The 19,158-nt window shown below is 37.0% G+C and overlaps 1 protein-coding gene across 16 annotated transcripts in view; it reads left to right on the forward strand.

The window, feature by feature from the left end:
- The window catches only part of Prosap (SH3 and multiple ankyrin repeat domains prosap), a 410,412-nt gene that overhangs the window by 136,906 nt on the left and 254,348 nt on the right, over positions 1-19,158 (forward strand). For 4 of the 16 annotated variants that reach the window (XM_074140647.1, XM_074140644.1, XM_074140650.1 and 1 more), the window contains one exon: positions 7,948-8,006. The exons of the other annotated variants lie outside the window; for them this stretch is intronic. The gene's annotated coding sequence lies outside the window, so the exon portion shown is untranslated. The remainder of the gene's footprint in view (positions 1-7,947; positions 8,007-19,158) is intronic. 16 annotated transcript variants of the gene reach the window in all.

Here is a 19,158-nt window from a genome sequence, read left to right on the forward strand (position 1 = left end):
TTGCTTATTTTTATTTTTTGAGGTACTTATAACCTTTTATTTACCTTTTTTTTTTTGGGTGATTCCAGTTTGTGTAAAAATGATAATAGAAATACGAGGGTCGTTTGAAAAGTCCGTGCAAAGTCAGAGAGATAGCACTACTGGCGCGTATCAAGGTTATGTTTAGTTAGTAGCATCTCTTGGAAGAACACACACCAAGTTTCAGCCAGATCGGTCTATTTCTTTGTGTTTGGCATTCGTTTGAATCGAGGAAGTCGAGTGATTTTCAAAAAATGGACGAAAAAGAATTTCGTGTGTTGATTAAACACTACTTTATAAAAGGCAAAACGCCTCAGGAGACTAAAGAGAAGCTTGATAAACATTATGGTGACTCTGCACCTTCGTTTCAAAATGGTTGGAGTGGCCATATGGGCACAAGTGACGCTGAACGTTCTGGACGCCCTGTTGAGGTTACTACTCCAGAAATCATTGATAAAATCCATGATATGGTGATGGATGACAGAAGAGTGAAGGTGCGTGAGATTGCTAGTGCTGTGGGCATCTCGAATGAACGGGTACATAATATTTTGCATCAACATTTGGACATGACAAAGCTATCCGCAAGATGGGTGCCGCGATTGCTCACGCTTGACCAAAAACGAAACTCGTGTGAAGTGTTGCAAGGACGGTTTGCAGCTGTTCCAGAAGAATCCGCAGGACTTTAAGCGTAGTTTCGTCACTGTGGTTGAAGCATGGATACATCACTACACTCCTGAGACCAAAGAACAATCTAAACAATGGGTTACCAAGGGGGAATCTGCGCCAAAAAAGGCGAAGACCGTTCCTTCGGCCGGAAAGATTATGGCGACTGTCTTTTGGGATTCGCAAGGAATAATCCTCATCGACTATCTGGAAAAGGGTAAAACTATTACAGGTGCATATTATTCATCGTTATTGGACCGTTTGAAAACCGAGCTGCAAGAAAAACGCCCACGATTGGCCCACAAAAAAGTCCTTTTCCATCACGACAACGCACCAGCTCACACCTCAGCAGTTGTGGTCGCAAAATTCATGGAAATAGGGTTCCAACTCGTTTCACATCCCCCCTATTCTCCAGACTTGGCTCCCTCGGACTACTATTTGTTCCCCAATATGAAGAAATGGCTGGCGGGAAAAAGATTTTATTCAAACGAGGAGGTGATTGCAGAAACGAATGGCTATTTTTCAGACTTGGACAAATCCTATTATTCGGAAGGGATGAACAAACTAGAGCAGCGTTGGACGAAGTGTATAAGCCTAAAAGGAGACTATGTTGAAAAATAAAAAAGGTTTACCCCAAAAAATTAAGTAGTTTTTATTTTTGCACGGACTTTTCAAACGACCCTCGTAGGTCTTTGTTAGGTCAACAAAATTTAGAAATGGAAAATATAATAATAATTTTCTTTCTAGGAGATTCTTACATTTTACTGCCCGGTGATGCGACAATATTGTCTGTAACGAGAGAACACTGTCCGGAGGCTGGCAGTACACTGAAAAAAGCAACGGGCGCCAATAACCTCAGTTGTTGACGCGCCTTTAATTATTTTAAAAAAACAAAAAAAAATGCACCTGCCCTCGGGTAGCTAAAGATAGAACTGAGTGGATGCAAATGACGAATGTCTTTTGCGAAGTATGGGCAAACGAATTTGCAAAAATTAAATTCAAATTCAGTACGTTTATTGTAGTTATGACGCATTAATGTCTTGAAAAGTAACTCGTTAAAACCTAAGCTAAGGGGCTTGATTTTGTGTAAATAATTAAAATAATAGTAATATTAATAATCTTTTTTATTGAAATTTGTTGTTGTTGCAACAAGCAAATGCGATATAATATAATGTCGTGAATGAAGATAGGAGAAGGCACCCAGTGGCGACACTCCATTAACGTGAATAGATGCACTATACTGCACTTATGAGGAGAGTAGATCGCGGGGGCCATCTTCTCTTCAATCTCCTTGGAGGATCACCTGGTATTGCGGAAGAAGATAGGTGTTCAATTAAAGGATTATGATGAGCTGCTGTAAAGGAATGAAATTTGAGAAAAAGAATTTTAGTAAGGTCTTTAATGAAAGGGATTTTGAGGTCATTATGGGCGGTGAGGTTAGAAATGTAGAATGGAGCGTTAAGCAGTTTTCGAAGAATTTTTGATTGTAATATCTGGGGGGCGTAGTGAGTTGGAACGTTTAGTCGATCCCCCATACTTCGATGCCGTATGACCAAATAGTTCGCAGTAACAATAGATATAAGAGTCTTTTGTTATGTAGGTTAAGTTTCGAACGTTTGTCAAGTAGTCTGGCAAGAAGTTTTGTAGTTTTGGATAGTTTCTTGTCTTTTCAATCTAGTATGGGGGATTCCATGTCAACCGTTTGCTTCTAGGTACAGTCCAAGGTAGCGTACTTTGTCCACAGTTGGTACAGGGGTTTGGTTCAAGATGATGGGAGGTAGGATTTTCCGTCTGAGAGTAAATACTATATATTTTGATTTCGTAACGTTATTAATAATTTAAATAAAAAAAAAAAAGAATTTTAATTTCTTTAAATGAAGAACAAGTTTGTATAATTTTCATTACACAAATAAAGGTTTATTTATTTATTTTAATAATCACTTGAGGGTTAGCTGAGTGGTTAGCGGATACTGGATTCTAACGTAGAGATCATAGGTTCGAATCCAGCTGCTGAGCCCTTAGATTTTTTCTCTTCCTAAAAGCTTCTTTCAACTCATTGTCTCGTGAGTTTTCTGTCGTTAAAAAGACAACTGTGTCCCATCGTTGGAGATTCCTAGGAACAGAAAATCTAAAGGGTCAGCAGCTGGATTCGAATCCCAGTTTAATGTACGCTAAACCTCATGAGCTGATCAAAAAAGAAGACTAGCCATTGTTTTGGATAGAGCTACTGATACTGCCAGAATCTTCAGTGTAGAAATGATCCCAATTTTTCCTAGTAAATGTTTAATTTCTGTAAATGAATTAATCTGAAATGTATTATTTATGGAATATTTAAATTGTTTTTCTAACCGCATTATATCTTGAACTTAGATAAAAGCTTGGTATTATAACTGGATCTACTTGAATATGTAGATGGAATAAGAAAGATGAGTTCCACAGTAATGGTAGGGGAAGATAAAGAAAGAATTGCAGTAATGGAATACTTACTAGATTACTGCAATACCTACAATATTCTAAAGAAGTAATGTGAAGCGAAATCTCTGTGTCTGTCAGTCTCTCACTAAGTGGAAATAGAGTTCATTGTCAGTAACATCTCGGCCATCTTTTTACACCGCTGTCTTTCTCCAATGGTTTCTTTTACACCTACTAACACTGTCCAAGCATCTTCAGCAGTTCGGTTCAATGACCTTGATCCTTCTTCGATAGCAATAACCACTTCTCTCGCCAACAGGATCACTTCATTAGTTCTGTATCACGTGGCTATACAATGAATTTGTTATTTGTAGGTAATGCGTTGTTGGCTTAACTTGACCAAAAAAAAGGTTAACATCAACTAGAAGTTGCTCATCTAATATGAACAACACATCGATACCCTTATACAGGTCCTGCTTCAAACTACGTGTACTAAATCATTAATTTAAAAAAAAGAAAAGAAAAATACTCTCTTTTTTCACGTATTTACGTCACGACTCTTATAATTCAAGTAATCATAATTGCTACAATCGTGACAATTTTTAATTACAAGTTTTCCCAGTTTAACGAGAAGCCGTGAAATCCTTCCAACGGTCACAGCTTGGGCATTACCTCGACAATTGACTTAGCTGGTATTTTTATACTCCGCTAAAACCTACAGTTTATAAACTTTTAAAAGGACTACTAGACAAACGTTTGAAACTGATATTACGAAGCAAAAGGCAGCTGTACTACTCACGTGCCCCTATAGAATACACGGGACAGTGAAACATTTGGACCTTCATCGCATCCAATCCCTTCAACCCAAAATCTAAGACACCCTAGTCAATGCCCTTACAATTTCCTTGGTCTATGCAGTCCCCCAAAGCCCTTTATCCTGAAATTCCATTCCCAGCTATCCTCTCATACGACTTCTTTAGTCTAATTTTCACCCTCCCAACTAATCCTCTACTGGAGGCCTCGCGTATGTAGATCGACTCTTTAATGTGTCAATCGTGAATCTACTGCCACGATGGCACATTATGACTGCCAGGTCTGGAAGGCCATCGTTCACTTCAGTCATATCTAGAATAGAATTAGAATTAGAAAACGGGATGGGACCTCACGGCACCACAGCCACAAGAGGCATATTGTGCCAGCCCCCTATTTTGGATCTGGTATATGAAGCCTCCCCTACTAAAGAGGTTGAGGACTTTCCCTACCAGTTCTTTCAGCGCTACTACCTCCTTTGGCCTCAAAGTTATAAAGATATCGTAGCGCAGCCGCTCGATTGCAGCGCAATTGAACAACAAGTGAGAGGCCATCTCTTCCTCTTCCTGACACAATCTGCACAACGGTTCCGAGCTAATGAGCCCCACCTTGTACAGACGCTTCCTGAACCTACCATGTCCTGTGAATAGGCCTCAGATCAGAGTGATCTGATTTCTACCCAAACACAGAGTCTCTTTGGCTCTGTTGTTTACACAGCAAAGACATAATACTCTTGCCGTGTTTAAACCCCAGGACACATCACCCACTTCTTTTCATGCTCTCTCCAGATTCAGTCTCTGAGAGCCGCACGAACTGCATCCTTGGTGATCCCCAGGACAGCTCCGGGGCCGATGAAAGGAGTGTTAGCTCCATTTCTGGGCCAGTCGATCAGCTGTCTCGTTCCCCTTAATCCCCACATGACCCGACACCCATTCCAGCCGAACTTTTTTGTGCAAAACCAAGTAGTTCCAGGGCCTTGCAGCATTCCCAGACAAGGAAAGAGGTCAATTTTACTTATAAATGTAAAATTTTGGGAGATTGGTGCGGTTTGGTTGGAACCCTGCAGCTGTCCATTCCACACGACCAGATGGAAAACAAGTTCTAGTTTTAAAACAGAAGTATGAATTAGTCTTTTGTTGCCTAGAGATAGTCTTTTTTTAGTAGTCCATAGCGCCTGTTTAGATCTGATCTTTCAAGTCCTAGTGTGGCGATTCAAAAGAAGGTCTTCGGTCTAAGAAAGGCCAAGGTAGTAGGCGACGTTTATCAAATTTTAAATTTGATTTTGCTGACCTTTTGATTATACTTTACAGACAATTGTACGTACAGACTTTTTACTAATAAATAAAAACCACATTTTGGACCTCAAGGGATCCACAAACCAATATGAGAATATCGAGAATACAAAATGGACCCAATTTTTTCTCTTAGAGAAAATGAGAATGAGAAAAATGAGATTAGGAGTTCTCAAGAGTGATAGCAGCTCATTCTTCTCCTACCTCCAGGCAATCCCTTAAGAAACACGGCTGCCTTATCACTCTGCCCTTTCCTATTACCTTGCATTGTATAGATCGTCCTAACCCGTTTATGTCAGGATTGATATATGTTTTCTAGTTTAAGGCTTGCCCTAGAATACTCTCAGCTCAATCTCCCAACCTGTGTTATATACTTAGCCGTTCTGTCCGGGTGTGGAATGCTAGATATGATACCATTAGCGACTCAGCTCTCATATTTCTTAGCCGGACTTAGCGGGAAATGAAACGTACAACTGTTTGCGAAGCCCAATTCATCTGAGTGAAGTCCGCGATATTTGAGGTCGGCACGGGTTTTCTACCCTCGATAAAATTCATAGCTTAATAATAGTTCTTTATTCTACACGTGAGTAAAGTAGTGCTCCAACCGAGAGGATTATTTTTTGTTTTAAATTAATAATTCATTCAATTAATATTTTTATTTTTAATTGTCTGTAACCTGTAACTTTGGTTAACAAAAAATAATTAGATCTACAGGGTGTCCCAAGCTATATGGATAACGACTTTTTCTCGGAAACTAAGATAGCTAGAAAAAAACTAAAAAATACGTGTTCCCTTAGTTTTTTGTTAGAAATCCAAATTTAATTTGTAAATTTTTTTCGGTGCTTCCAGAAGCGAGATACAGGCACCAACTTCATTTTTTCAAATGGGAAGGTGCGGTTTTTATTTCAGAAATAGATTCCTCTATTTTTTTAAAGAAAAATTTACTCGAACGGTTTTTTTCTGTGAGCGATATTTTAGAAGTTATGAATGAAAACATGATTCTTATAAGAAATGTCAAAATGATAATATTATAACGGTTTTTTGATAGAATAAGAAGAAAAGTACCATTTTATTATAAATTTTACTCCTCATTAATATTATAGATCATGCTCGAAATGGCCTCCACCATTAGAGATGCATAGACATGCACTTTCCTGCCAATTGCCTCTTACTGCCAAAGAAATAGATTCGGCTTTAACCGAGTTACAGGCATCTATTATTCTCTGCTTTAGTTCATCTACAGATGCCATCCCGGCTTGATTCTGATACACCCAGATTTAGAAATGCTTCTAGATAAGCAGAAATAAGGAAAGAAAGGTGACCATTGAATCGCCCTCGTGTCGATATAACACCATCAGGCATGTACGAGGGTCGTTTGAAAAGTCTGTGCAAAGTCAGAGAGATAGCACTACTGGCGCGTATCGAGGTTATGTTTAGTTAGTAGCATCTCTTGGAAGAACACACACCAAGTTTCAGCCAGATCGGTCTATTTCTTTGTGTTTGGCATTCGTTTGAATCGAGGAAGTCGAGTGATTTTCAAAAAATGGACGAAAAAGAATTTCGAGTGTTGATTAAAGACTACTTTATGAAAGGCAAAACGCCTGAGGAGACTAAAGAGAAGCTTGATAAACATTATGGTGACTCTGCACTTCGATTAGAACAGTTTATAAGTGGTTTCCAAATTTTCGGAGTGGCCATATGGGCACAAGTGACGCTGAACGTTCTGGACGCCCTGTTGAGGTTACTACTCCAGAAATCATTGATAAAATCCATGATATGGTGATGGATGACAGAAGAGTGAAGGTGCGTGAGATTGCTAGTGCTGTGGGCATCTCGAATGAACGGGTACATAATATTTTGCATCAACATTTGGACATGACAAAGCTATCCGCAAGATGGGTGCCGCGATTGCTCACGCTTGACCAAAAACGAAATCGTGTGAAGTGTTGCAAGGACGGTTTGCAGCTGTTCCAGAAGAATCCGCAGGACTTGCAGCGTCGTTTCGTCACTGTGGATGAAACATGGATACATCACTACACTCCTGAGACCAAAGAACAATCTAAACAATGGGTTACCAAGGGGGAATCTGCGCCAAAAAAGGCGAAGACCGTTCCTTCGGCCGGAAAGATTATGGCGACTGTCTTTTGGGATTCGCAAGGAATAATCAGTGGCCACCTCGTTCACCGGATTTGGCACCTATGGACTATTTCCTTTGGGGATATTTTTTAGTTTTTCTCTAGCTATCTTAGTTTCCGAGAAAAAGTCGTTATCCATATAGCTTGGGACACCCTGTATATTCATACAATTTTTTCAGTTTGTTTTTTTAAAATAACTTTATTGTAATTTACAACTGCATAACAGCGAATCTTTCACTTACATATCCAAGTTCATAACCTTTACACCAATGGGGGGACTTGACTTCTAAAAACTTGAAACGTAAAGCTGCGCTTATTTTGGGTTTTGCGATGATTAAGATGCGAATCGGGGACTTTTTATTTTTTGCATCATTCTGGAAGAGATTTGGACGAACAAATTCTTGTCTATTTTTAGTACAAAAGTAGTTTTTTTAATTTTTTGAATTCTCTACCCCAATAAACAGAACTATATCTTTTGTCTATTTGAATTTAAGATTTGAGATAGCCGTTTTGATTTCTGTCCACTATCTTGGTTGTGCCCTAATTTATGGTATTACACTGCGCAATAATTGCAACTATTAGTTGATCTAATTAATATTTATTCTCGTTTGTTTCAGGCATGTTCCTGATGTGATAGAATAATTTACTTTTCACCAATAACCTAACCTAAACAGAGGTACCTATAATTCAAATTTTAAAAAAAGAACAAGTATCCATATTTACGAGGCTATTGTTCATTCTGTTCAGAGGAAAATTTGCGTAACTTCCCCCCCCAAAAAAACACTTTAGAAAAAGTGAAAAACAAAAAATTTACATTATAATTACACTGTGCTGTCATTGTCCAAACAAGTGTTACTTTTTCATATTGAATGACGCGTCAAAAAACATTTGTGCTAACTTTTGTAAAAATGTTAAAAAAATAATAATATTAACGTGAGACATATCTGTATCATCAGCCTCTTAAATTCTTTATAGAAATTAAAATTTTTTATTTTGAAAATTTCCTGTAATTTTTTAGCCCTGTAATACTAAATATTTCCCATTTTATTTTTGAGAGTTCAAAAAATTTAAAAAAAATATATATTGGAAATTACAAAACCACCAGCCAAGCTACAGCTACTATAAATTCCAAGGTCATTACGTGTATTAATATTTTAAAGTCACGAAATTAATTTATAAAAAAAAAAAAAAAATTATATAGTAGCGGTCTGTCCGTATGTTGCTCTGATTTCAAATTTACTTCCTCTTTTCATCTCTAATACGTAAACTGTCCTACACTTCCGGTATATCTAATTCACTGCCATTATTACCATCCGGTTTCCTAGTTATTTCCTGTGTAATTTTTTTGTTGTATTATATTTAAATCATATTTATTGAACATATTTTGTATTTAGTCTCCCTCCTTTTTGGCGTTTTAATTTATTATTAATAATACAAGAAAATATCTCTTGCTTATACAAGGGTTGGCTGAACAGTAATGCACAGATGCTAGGAGAGGGGGAAAGAAAAGTGTTATCAAGTTCGGACAGAAAGTATATTAAAGTACAATTCTTAAGCTTCACAATTATGTATTACTTTTCAATATAGTCACCATTAACGCTAATACATTTCTCCCAACGTGAAACAAGTTTTTCCATTCCGTCACTGAAGAATTCTTTAGACTTTTCTTGAATCCAGGACTTGATTGTTGCCTTCACCTCATCGTCTGAGGAGTAGTGATTACCCTTGAGGTCTCTCTTGAGTAGAGGAAACAAATAAAAAATCGCAGAACTCAAGATCCGGGGAATAAGGATGGTATGGAATTGGTTCAAACTTCAGTTTTTCCAGAGCCTCAGCAGTTTCGCCGCGCGAGGTGTGAGTGGTTGTCATGTTGCAAGATTATTGGTGCCAAGCTGGCCTCTAACACGACAAACTCGACGTCGGAAGTTTCTTAAGAGTCTGTACGTACTGAGAAGAATTTACCGTTGTTCCTGGGTTCCAGGAAAATCGGTCACATAAACTTGGTGAACATCCCAAGACACAGACAGAAGAATTTTTTTTTCTGTTGCGGACGGTTGTGTTTTGAACTTTTTCAGCCGAGGAGAAGACGCATGTCGATATTCAGTGCTCTGCTGTTTCTCGTAATGATGGACCCATAATTCGTCCCCTATCATCGCCTCAAAAGAAAGTCGATAACAGCACGCTGTTTATGTCGCAGTGACATAGCACCAGTACACGTATCCATACTTCGGCGTCTAAAAATACACTGGCTGAACGCAGCGCATACGTAAAGGGGAAATGTGACTTCCAAATGCTACCTCGCGCGCTTTTTTTTGAAGCTCTTCGTTCGCGCTCGGCAAGCATGTGTGCATTACTTTTCAGCCAACCCTCGTAATATTAACTTTGATGGTTTTATCATTTCTGAGATTAAGGAAAAATTCTATTTCCTGAATTGACTAAATTAAGGCAATATTATTGGTGAAGCGGAAATACCTTCACTCGAAAATGAATTCGCCTGGTTAGTAATAATTCTAAGTACAAAGGAAAATTTGAAATTTAAGGCTTACAGTTAGTGAAAGCATGGGTGAGTGTTCATCCTGGATTTAGCCCCCTCTCTTTAGATTGAGGCTCTTCCGGAAGTGATTTGGTGAGTCGCGGCTTAAGTGTAAGGGTCCTTTTTCTTTGATTTTCTACTTCAGTTCCGGTCAATCATCATTCTATTTTGATTTGTTACAGTTCATTTAACGATCACTATAAAACATTTCATGTAAAAACCGTCCCAAAATCTGAATAGCTCCACTCTAAATATTTAATTTTCTATAGATATTTTTGGTTTTTGCCTCTTGATTATTACTTTTTGTGTGTGTGTGAAATTAATTTAGGTCTGCGACTATAATTAAGAGAGATTATGCAGATAGCGTGATCTATTTAATTGAAAGAATTTTAAAAATGAAAAAATTCGGATGAACATTCATTCGAGTTTTTATTTATTTAAAGTAGATTTTCCTGTTTAGAAAACTCTAAATGGAAAAGCTGCACAATAATTACTCTTATGAGAGAGAAGTAAGCGGAAACAAAAAATACATTTGGTTTAAACACTCAAATTTTTAAATAATTTATGAAGCAGGATATGCGTTAAAGAAAAGCCTCGCTAAAACCGGATATACAGGGCGTGGTAGAATGATGTTTAAAGCTGAGTTTGTGCACATGACATTGCGTCACAATTTACGATGATGGAAATGAGGAAGCCCCCACTTATGGAGCTTGTAAGCCTAGGCAAAACCCCGTAGAATATTTACATCATTGCTGTTGCCTTGTGTGAGATAAATATATGTGCATAATGGCGACGTGGTGGCGAGGTTTTAGACGACAGAAATGAGGAAGCCAGTCTCGTTAAGTTATACGTATTAATAATTAATCGATACATGCTAATTAGAGCAGCCATTAAGGGGAACCAAGCAGAAAGGTTACATATCATTATCCCTAAAGTAACCATGTTGATGGTTCAAATGAGCGAATCTGTTATCTTATCCTGTGCAAATATATTTAAGTACTCAAGATCTATCTTTTGAATCACTCTTAATCGCTAGTCTAGTGGTATCATCTGGAGTTCTCTTGCTTTCTGGATTTTTAGAGTGGAAAGTAAAAATGGATGTAGCTAAAAACATGTAGTGTTTACACGTTTATCTTTGGATTTGTATTTGTCGTTTTTCATCCAATATCAGAGATAGATTTATCTGTTTGATGTTGAGATTTCGTATTCACTTTCGTTTCCCGACTCTCGCTGCATTTGCTGCCAGAGTGAGTTGCACAGGGTGTATTTTTGCGTTTATCTGTGTAACAATCAGCGCGTTGGCGCTATAAGTAGCAATGATAGAAGTGAATGGTAGATACAAAAGATTGGAGAAGTTACCGCAGTGGTTACACTCCAAAACATTAAGACTATTAGTCACTCTCTTCACTTGAGAGGAGATCACGAGGCCACATTTTTTGGCAGCTATGCCAAAGTTACCCTTCATAATATCTTTCAAGGATCAGCACTTTTGCCCCCTAAGAGTCAGTCTTGGATTTCTTTGTTGGTTCTCTCTTTAAAGGAAATTATTTGGCTTAACTGCAATATCTCTTTGTTCACTATTTGCTAATTATTTCAGTTTTATTGTATTTTGGATGCAAATCAACAGTAACGCATCTTTTCTTATTAACTCCTTGTTCATCTCATTATGTTGCTCGCCATCATTGGAAATAAGGACCACATCATCCATAGGGTTAAAGGGATCTGAATGTCCAGAAGCTTAGTTTAGAAACTGGAATAAGCAAAGATCTTAAAAAGAGTGCACGCAATCCAGAAGCTATTACAAAAGAGATTGCGTTAAGAGCTTTAATTCGAAGAGATGTTTGAACGTGTATTAGAAGTGGCACCTTATCCTTCTTGATGTGGCAGAAGAATTAAAAACTATAAATAAGAAAAAAAAAGACAATTTCCATCTTTGACACGCTGTAAATAATATATTAGTAAAAAACCGCGCGCGGCCATAAAACAGGCGGGAAGATTCTTCACACAGGGACCCCCTGAATCACGTTATCTCCGTTCCATTACTACTACCTCGATTACGTCATACATTTATGTCTGCTGTTCTTACCTCATACTTTGGAATGCTTTAATCACTATACACCACTACGTACAGGGTACATCACCTTTTTTGGGATTAACACATTTGGGACAAGTATCGACATCCTTTCTTTTTGTGAATTTAGTTGCTTAAATTTTTTTTTTTTGTACTAAGTTTTATTCTACAATCGCTTTTTATTTTTTCATTTAAAAGTAATGTGATATTAAAATGTTGTTGGTTTGCAAATTGATTGTGCGCTGAGATCGCGTCACTGACTTAGACAGAAATTTAGTTTTGAGTTAGCACTGCAGCGCGAGGCGGAAACATAAGTTAAGTCGACATCTACCTCTGATTATGGCCAAAGATACAATAATAAGACGTTGTTACGATTGATAAAACCAAAGGAATATAAATAATTTGTCATTTAAATTCAAAAAATTGTAATAATTTCAGTTAGAAGTAATTCTTAACAGATTTTATTCTAAAACTTATTTATTTAAAATAATATTACGCAATCTGTTGAGGGCTATTCTAAAAGTTATTCAAAAAATATGAATTAATTGTTCCGCCTTGGAGTGCACTAAGAGATGTGAATCAAATTGCATAATGCAACCAGACTCGCTCAGCTAGTTTTATAGTCGTAAAATATGTTACCAAGTCTCTTATATACTTTAAAGGAATTGAGTTTATCTCATGTTACTTGAAAGATATTAATAACAGGATAAAAGAGTATTTGGAAAAAACTTGTGGAGGTTGGAGTGGCTATTTCACAATCAGTGGTTTTTGGAGGTTAAGTTGGATTATTTGGAAGGAATAAGGCGTCTAACTCTCGACAGAGCTTTCAGAAAAAAAAAAAAAAAATTAAATCTATTCATATTTAGATGTTTTTTGGTAACTTACACGCATCTCATACGTTCAAGGTCTGGTTTCCCGCGTAGAAACTTGTGTTCATGTACAAATATTTGGATTTAAGTTAAATAATATTTAGTTATTGGTTCAGTTGTATACACCATATTAAAATATTCAATCCAAGTCATTCATCAAAGACATCATTTCAGCTAGTTTTAATGAAAAAGTTTCATTCTCACCTTTCAGGTAATCCTGTTCTTCTCGGTTAGGCGCCACGGTAGCCGAGCGGTTAGAGGCAATACTAGCAAGGCCGAGAAGTATTCGTGGTACTTAATTCGATTCCCGGACTTTGGTTGCTAGTCGCTTTGGTTTTTATTTAATGGTTAATAGGAGAAATTTTATGCTTATTATTATTGTCTTTATTTTGTATACAAACTGAAATTACAACTTTTCTTTTTTACAAAGAAAGATAAACTATAAAGCCTGGGCTACAGGGTCAAACACCGTCAGACGAGTCTTACTATTTTAAATTAAAAATATCGTATCTTATACAGGGTGTTCAACATAAGACTACCGTTAGAATAGAATAGATTTAATTAGGGTGGCCTCAAGGCCTACGCCACTGCGACCTCTTTGTGGCTCCCCGACTTTAGAGCTCGCCCTCCAGAGCCCGTCTCTTAATTCTGGAGAGTGACTCTTGGGTAAAGCTCACCAGGCCTTGGTTTTTTCCTCCCCGAGAAGTAACATCCTTAGCCAGACAAGCCTCTCACACTGACACAACACGTGCAGTGCAGTTTCCTCCTCCTCCTCCTGACAGAACCTACAAAGGCTGTCATCTGCCAGGCCTATGCGATGCATGTGTTTTCTGTGCCTGCAGTGGCCAGTTAATAGGCCTACAATTATCCTTATAGCCCCCACGGCCTTCACGGAAGACTACCGTTACTTCGGGAGGTGATTCTAGGCATCATTTGCAACAAAAAATTCTATATAAACTATGGCTTGATTCTGCTCAGTTTTATAGATATTTTTAATTTTACGTTTTTTCAAGGTATCGCTACTTTTTAGCAAAAAGTTGTCTATATTTCTCAAACTATTAAAGCTACAGCGATTTCAATAAGCTCATTAAAAAGAAGGTTAAATTTCCTTTTAAATAAGCTAATTTATATTCCAAAATAATAATATCGAGTATTTCATTTGTGGCCCAAACATAAGAAAAAGCGTTTCTAATTTTTTTTCAAAAACTTTGACTTCATTTTTCTCAAAAATATTATATATAAAGTACCTGTGTTCAGTGGATATTTCACTGTAAACTTCGTATTGGTAACTTTAGAGCCTTCTCTCTTACGTTTCAATTCTGTATATTGTACAGCTTTATGTTGGTAAGAATTAATATGGGCCAAATATTCCCGAGTTTAAAAAATAATTTATAAATTAAAACCTTCACAATGTCAAAGAAATTCTTGTAGCTCCAGTTTTTCCATAAATCGTATGAAATCAATAAATATTGACTCATCAAATTCAGACTCATTATTGCCTTCACTTGGTACTTTTTATTATTGCCTAAGCTCACCAGCTACACTACTATAGGGCAATAAAACCACCACTCACTAAGAGCCTGAATTTGAACTTTAAACCTGTGCGGTAAAAACCAATTATACATAATATTAGGTAATTATACCTAATAATTACATAAAAAAACTCCATTATAATTGTTATTTTACTGTGATTACTATTATTTTAGACTTTGCAGTAGTACTTTTTAACGATTGCCATAAAGAACGTGTATTGTTGTGTATTATATTGTTCTCACTTTATGTAACAATAATCTATATATTAATGGAAATTATAACTTTTATAGTTTCACATAAAATAATTCTGAAGATTATTAATGGAGAATGAGGTTAATTTTTTTTGGCATTAGTGAAAATAGGGCTTCAGTATTGGTATAATTTTGTATTTTAACAAAAATGTGCATTGGCTTATATAATGATTTGGTATTACGATGGTAACAGTCAATAACCTAATTCCCTAGTTCTCATTTAGTTTTTTTATTCGATTCTCACGTAAATTATAAAATATAGGCCCAATTTCAGAAAAAGGTGGTACTGTTATCGTTCATCAAAATTAGATAAGAAGAGTAACTCTTTCTTTTGGTGCATTGCCGGCTTTAAAAAGCTCCTTGGAAGAGAAGAATCTAAGAGGCAACGGCTGAATTCGAATCCCTGGATCTCCGAGTGGGAATCGAAATTAACGAGAATCAATTCCCTGGCTTTCTCCTAATTAAACAATTTTCTTTTTATTGTAAGAATATTGAAGTTTAAATTATAAAAAAATTAATGTGAAAACTCTTTTAATGCCGGCTAATTTGTTCATGAATTTTTTTTTTTAAGAATCTAATTATCTGAGAACTGTCTTGGAAAAAAAATAAAGGTTTTGGGGAAAATTGGAGGGCTTTAGAGGGGATAGAAAAGATGTCGGCCTTCAGATTAATGGAAGTCAGACAGTTACCACAGGAGGGAGCTAAACGTACAAATTATGCAAATCCACCGGGAAATTAGAAGCACGTGTTCTTAAGAATTTTGAAACTATCTTTGAAACTTACTTGTTTGGACTTCATTATAAATTTATTGGAAAACCGCTAAAGATAGTTTAGAAAAGTTAGTGGTTTGCGGAAAGGAGCTAACAGTCTTTTTAAGACAAATTTTCTTCTGTACAGATCATTTGTTTAGATCTGGCAGTTACTTATGGTGGCCGTATCTGCTAGCTGAACAAGAATCTTCCGAAGGAAAGTTGGAAGTCTGGTTTATAATAAGAAATACCGTGAAACATCTTTAAGAAAAACCTGAAGCTGAAGAATAGGAATTGTAAGCCCTTTATAGGGTGCCATCCGATTGTCTTGTTATTAAATTGCTAAAGAGTTGAAGGGATAAGTTTTGGTGTCAATTCAATCAGTAATAATTGAACCGTTCACTGCACAACTCGATTCAACTCCATAAAACCAATCCAAAAATTGGAGAAAAGCGATGCAATAATGTACATTATTTTTTCAAAATTCCTGTTTATAATATAAATTCAAATAAATTTACTGTTATCATTTAGCGCCAGCTGCTGTACGTATTTGAGTTGAATTATTGCAACGATTTACAATTAGAGCACGGAGTTAATCAAAATGGCTTCTGAAATAAAGTATTTATTACTCAATGGCCGTTTTTGCCGTTTAATGGTGTTAATATTTATTATTTGGGAAAATTATTATAAATATAAAAAAGCTATGATAGAACCAAGTGCTTTTTATTTATTTATTTAAATCTTTTATTGCAATTTACAACTGCAACGGTTGTTGCAACAAGTAAATATGGTACCTGATAACAAAAAATACGTGAAAATCATGAGTGGAGAAGACATCCAGTGGTGTCACTCCAGTAACGTGCTTTGCTCTCACGATAAGAGTAGATTACGAGGCCATCTTCTCTTCAATCTCCTTAGAGGATTACTCTGGTGTTGTGGAGGAAGATAGGTGTTCTATGAGAGGGTTAGGATGAGCTACTGTAGAGGAATGAAATTTGAGGGAAACGAGTGGTTAGCAAGATCCTGTAATGAAAGGTATTTTCAGGTCATTATGGATGGTGAGGTTAGATACATAGAACGGAGCGTTAAGAAGTTTTCGAAGTATTTTTGTGACTGTAATGCCTGGAGGCGTAGTGAGTTGGAACGCTTAGTCGATCCCCATACTTCGATGCCGTATGACCAAATAGGTCGCAGTAACAGTAGATATAAGAGACTTTTGTTATGTAGGTTAAGTTTCGAACGTTTGTGCGCTTTGACACTTAAATTTAAGATATTTTAAAAAGGTGGAGTTAATCGATTTGTGCATTAAACGGCTCATTTTTATCGGATTAATGCGAGAAAAATAATAATAAAAAATAAAATAAATAAAAGGGAAGGGATTAGCTAAACGGTTAGCGTATTGGATTCCCACGCGGAGATCCCGGGTTCGAATCCCAGCTGCTGGCCCTTAGATTTTCTCTTCTTAGGAGCTATCTTACAGTTAACTCTCCGGTGATGCGACAATATTGGCTGTAACGAGAGAAAACTGTCCAGAGACCGGCAGTGCATTGAAAAAAAAAAAAAAGCTCTGGGTGCCAATAACCTTACGATATTGACGCGTCTTAAATAATTAAATCAAATTCAAGTGACCTCTATGTTAATTTTAACCATGGTCTAGCTACTTCGTTTACATTTATTTGCTTTTTATTTTGCAAAATCATGCTCTGGATTAAATATGTTGATTTTTTTTTTTTTGTTAAGACTAACGGTTAATTGTTCTTATTTAATGGAAACGAAAGTCATCAGAAAAATCACCGCTATAATGTAAATAGATTTAGAAAAAAATAACATATTTTCACTTCAATAATAATTAAAGTGGTTAAATGTGTACAGTTGTAATAACAACTATTTCGCTTTTACCTACAGGAAATAAAAATGTTATAATACAAAATTGGGACTCCACGGCCGCCTACAGTGTTCGTTTCCTTTAACGCTCCTTAGAATTATACTTACTGTTCTGTGGCTTTTTTCGATTTGTGAAAGTATAATTATATTTGCGCACTTAGAACTCTGATCAGACTGGCGGGGGATTGTAAGCAATTTTGTTTTGGTGCGTGGTTTTAATGATTCATCAAATTTGAAGGAAGCCAGCCATTCTTTTACTGTTCAAAGATTATATACTCAACAAGACGCTTTCTATTCTGACGTCACGAAATAAATTAGAGTGGCCGGATAAGGTTGTGCACTTTACCTTGAATTTCTTTTTTAATTTATACGTATAAAAACTTTAAAATAGTGATTAGGTTGGTAACAGAATACTTGCACATTCTCAGTTTAACGTATTAAATTTCTAAATGGACTCTACTGCTAATCTCAAGATTCAAATTTACGTACTTTTTTAGAATTTCGAATTCTTTTTAATGTGTTCCTAGTTGGCAGGTTATACGAGGTCTGTTCAAAAAGTATCGCGAATTTTGAATTTCCGTGGATTACGTATATACGATTTTTTTGTGGCGTTATGTTGGTACTTATATCTCTCACTTACGTCATTTTGAATATTCAGTTAATTTTTGACAGCTGCTTTGCTTGCGCATGTTTTGGCTCGTCTTCGATTTTTGCCTACTCCAAAAAATGGATCTAAGAATCTTTTGTGTCGCATTCCGAATGTTGACTGTGACATATGGTGAAGCCTACAAAGCAATACGAAATGAGAAAAACTCCCAGGCTGCAGTAGGGAAACGATGGGAAGGTCTACTTAACCATAACATCCCACCTGACCTGTGGAGAGACGTGGCAGTTGCATGTTTTCGATTGGCAACCGGGCATGACTACCTTCCTAAGCATCTGCATAGAATCGGTGTGTTTGACACCCCCATTTGCCCACTATGCAGACAAGACGAAATGGATGCCGAGCACCTCGAGGAGTGTTCTGCTTTGGCAGACGCTCGGGAGTCGGCTAAAGACCTTAATCAATATAGCCGGGCAGCGATGCTCTATTGGGTTGCGCGTGGTCTAGTGGCCGCAAAGCTGGAGACCGGCGTAGGTTAAAAAAAAACCGAAGCAACCGAAGCAACGTTTATCAGTGGTACAAAATGTTCTCAGAGGGCCGAGAAGATGTGTGAACGACGAAGACCGAGTCCGGATAACAGGTCAACAACAGACGAAAACATTGATGAAGTGAAGAAAATAGTACGTATTGGCCAATCGTCGAATCATCGTTAAAGAAGTTGCTGAGGACCTAAACATATCGATTGGCTCGTGCCATTCGATTTTTACCAATAATTTGGGCATGAGACGGGTCGCCGCGAAATTCGTACTCAAAATTGCTCAATTTCGGCGCGAATTTTTGGCCAAAAACAACACACTAATGATGCCGCAGCCACCGTATTCCACAGATCTGGACTTTTTCTTGTTCCCGAAACTGAAGAGGCCCATGTAAAAGGACGACGCTACGCTACGATTGAGGAGATAAAGACGGCATCGAAGGTGGAGCTGAACAAGATCACAAAAAATGATTTTTTTTTTAAAGTGCTTCGAGGATTGGAAACAACGTAGGCCACAAGTGTACGAGGGGGTACCCAAAAAAAACCGGAATTATTTTTTAAAAGCTATTTATTTACAAATTTTTTACAGAACAACCTTATCCCCTTCAAAATACTCTCCATTACAACTAATACATTTGTCCCACCGGTGCTTCCACTGTTCGAAACATTTTTTGTAGTCATCTTTAGTAATGGCTGACAGCTCCTTCTTCGTTTTTTTCTTGACCTCTTCAATGTTGTCAAATCGGTGACCTTTCATGCCCTTTTTCATGCGTGGAAATAAGAAAAAGTCGCACGGAGC

Source organism: Rhodnius prolixus, unplaced genomic scaffold (genome assembly GCF_049639745.1).
Source record: "Rhodnius prolixus isolate KJV_2025 unplaced genomic scaffold, Rpr scaffold_6, whole genome shotgun sequence".
NCBI lineage: Eukaryota > Metazoa > Arthropoda > Insecta > Hemiptera > Reduviidae > Rhodnius > Rhodnius prolixus.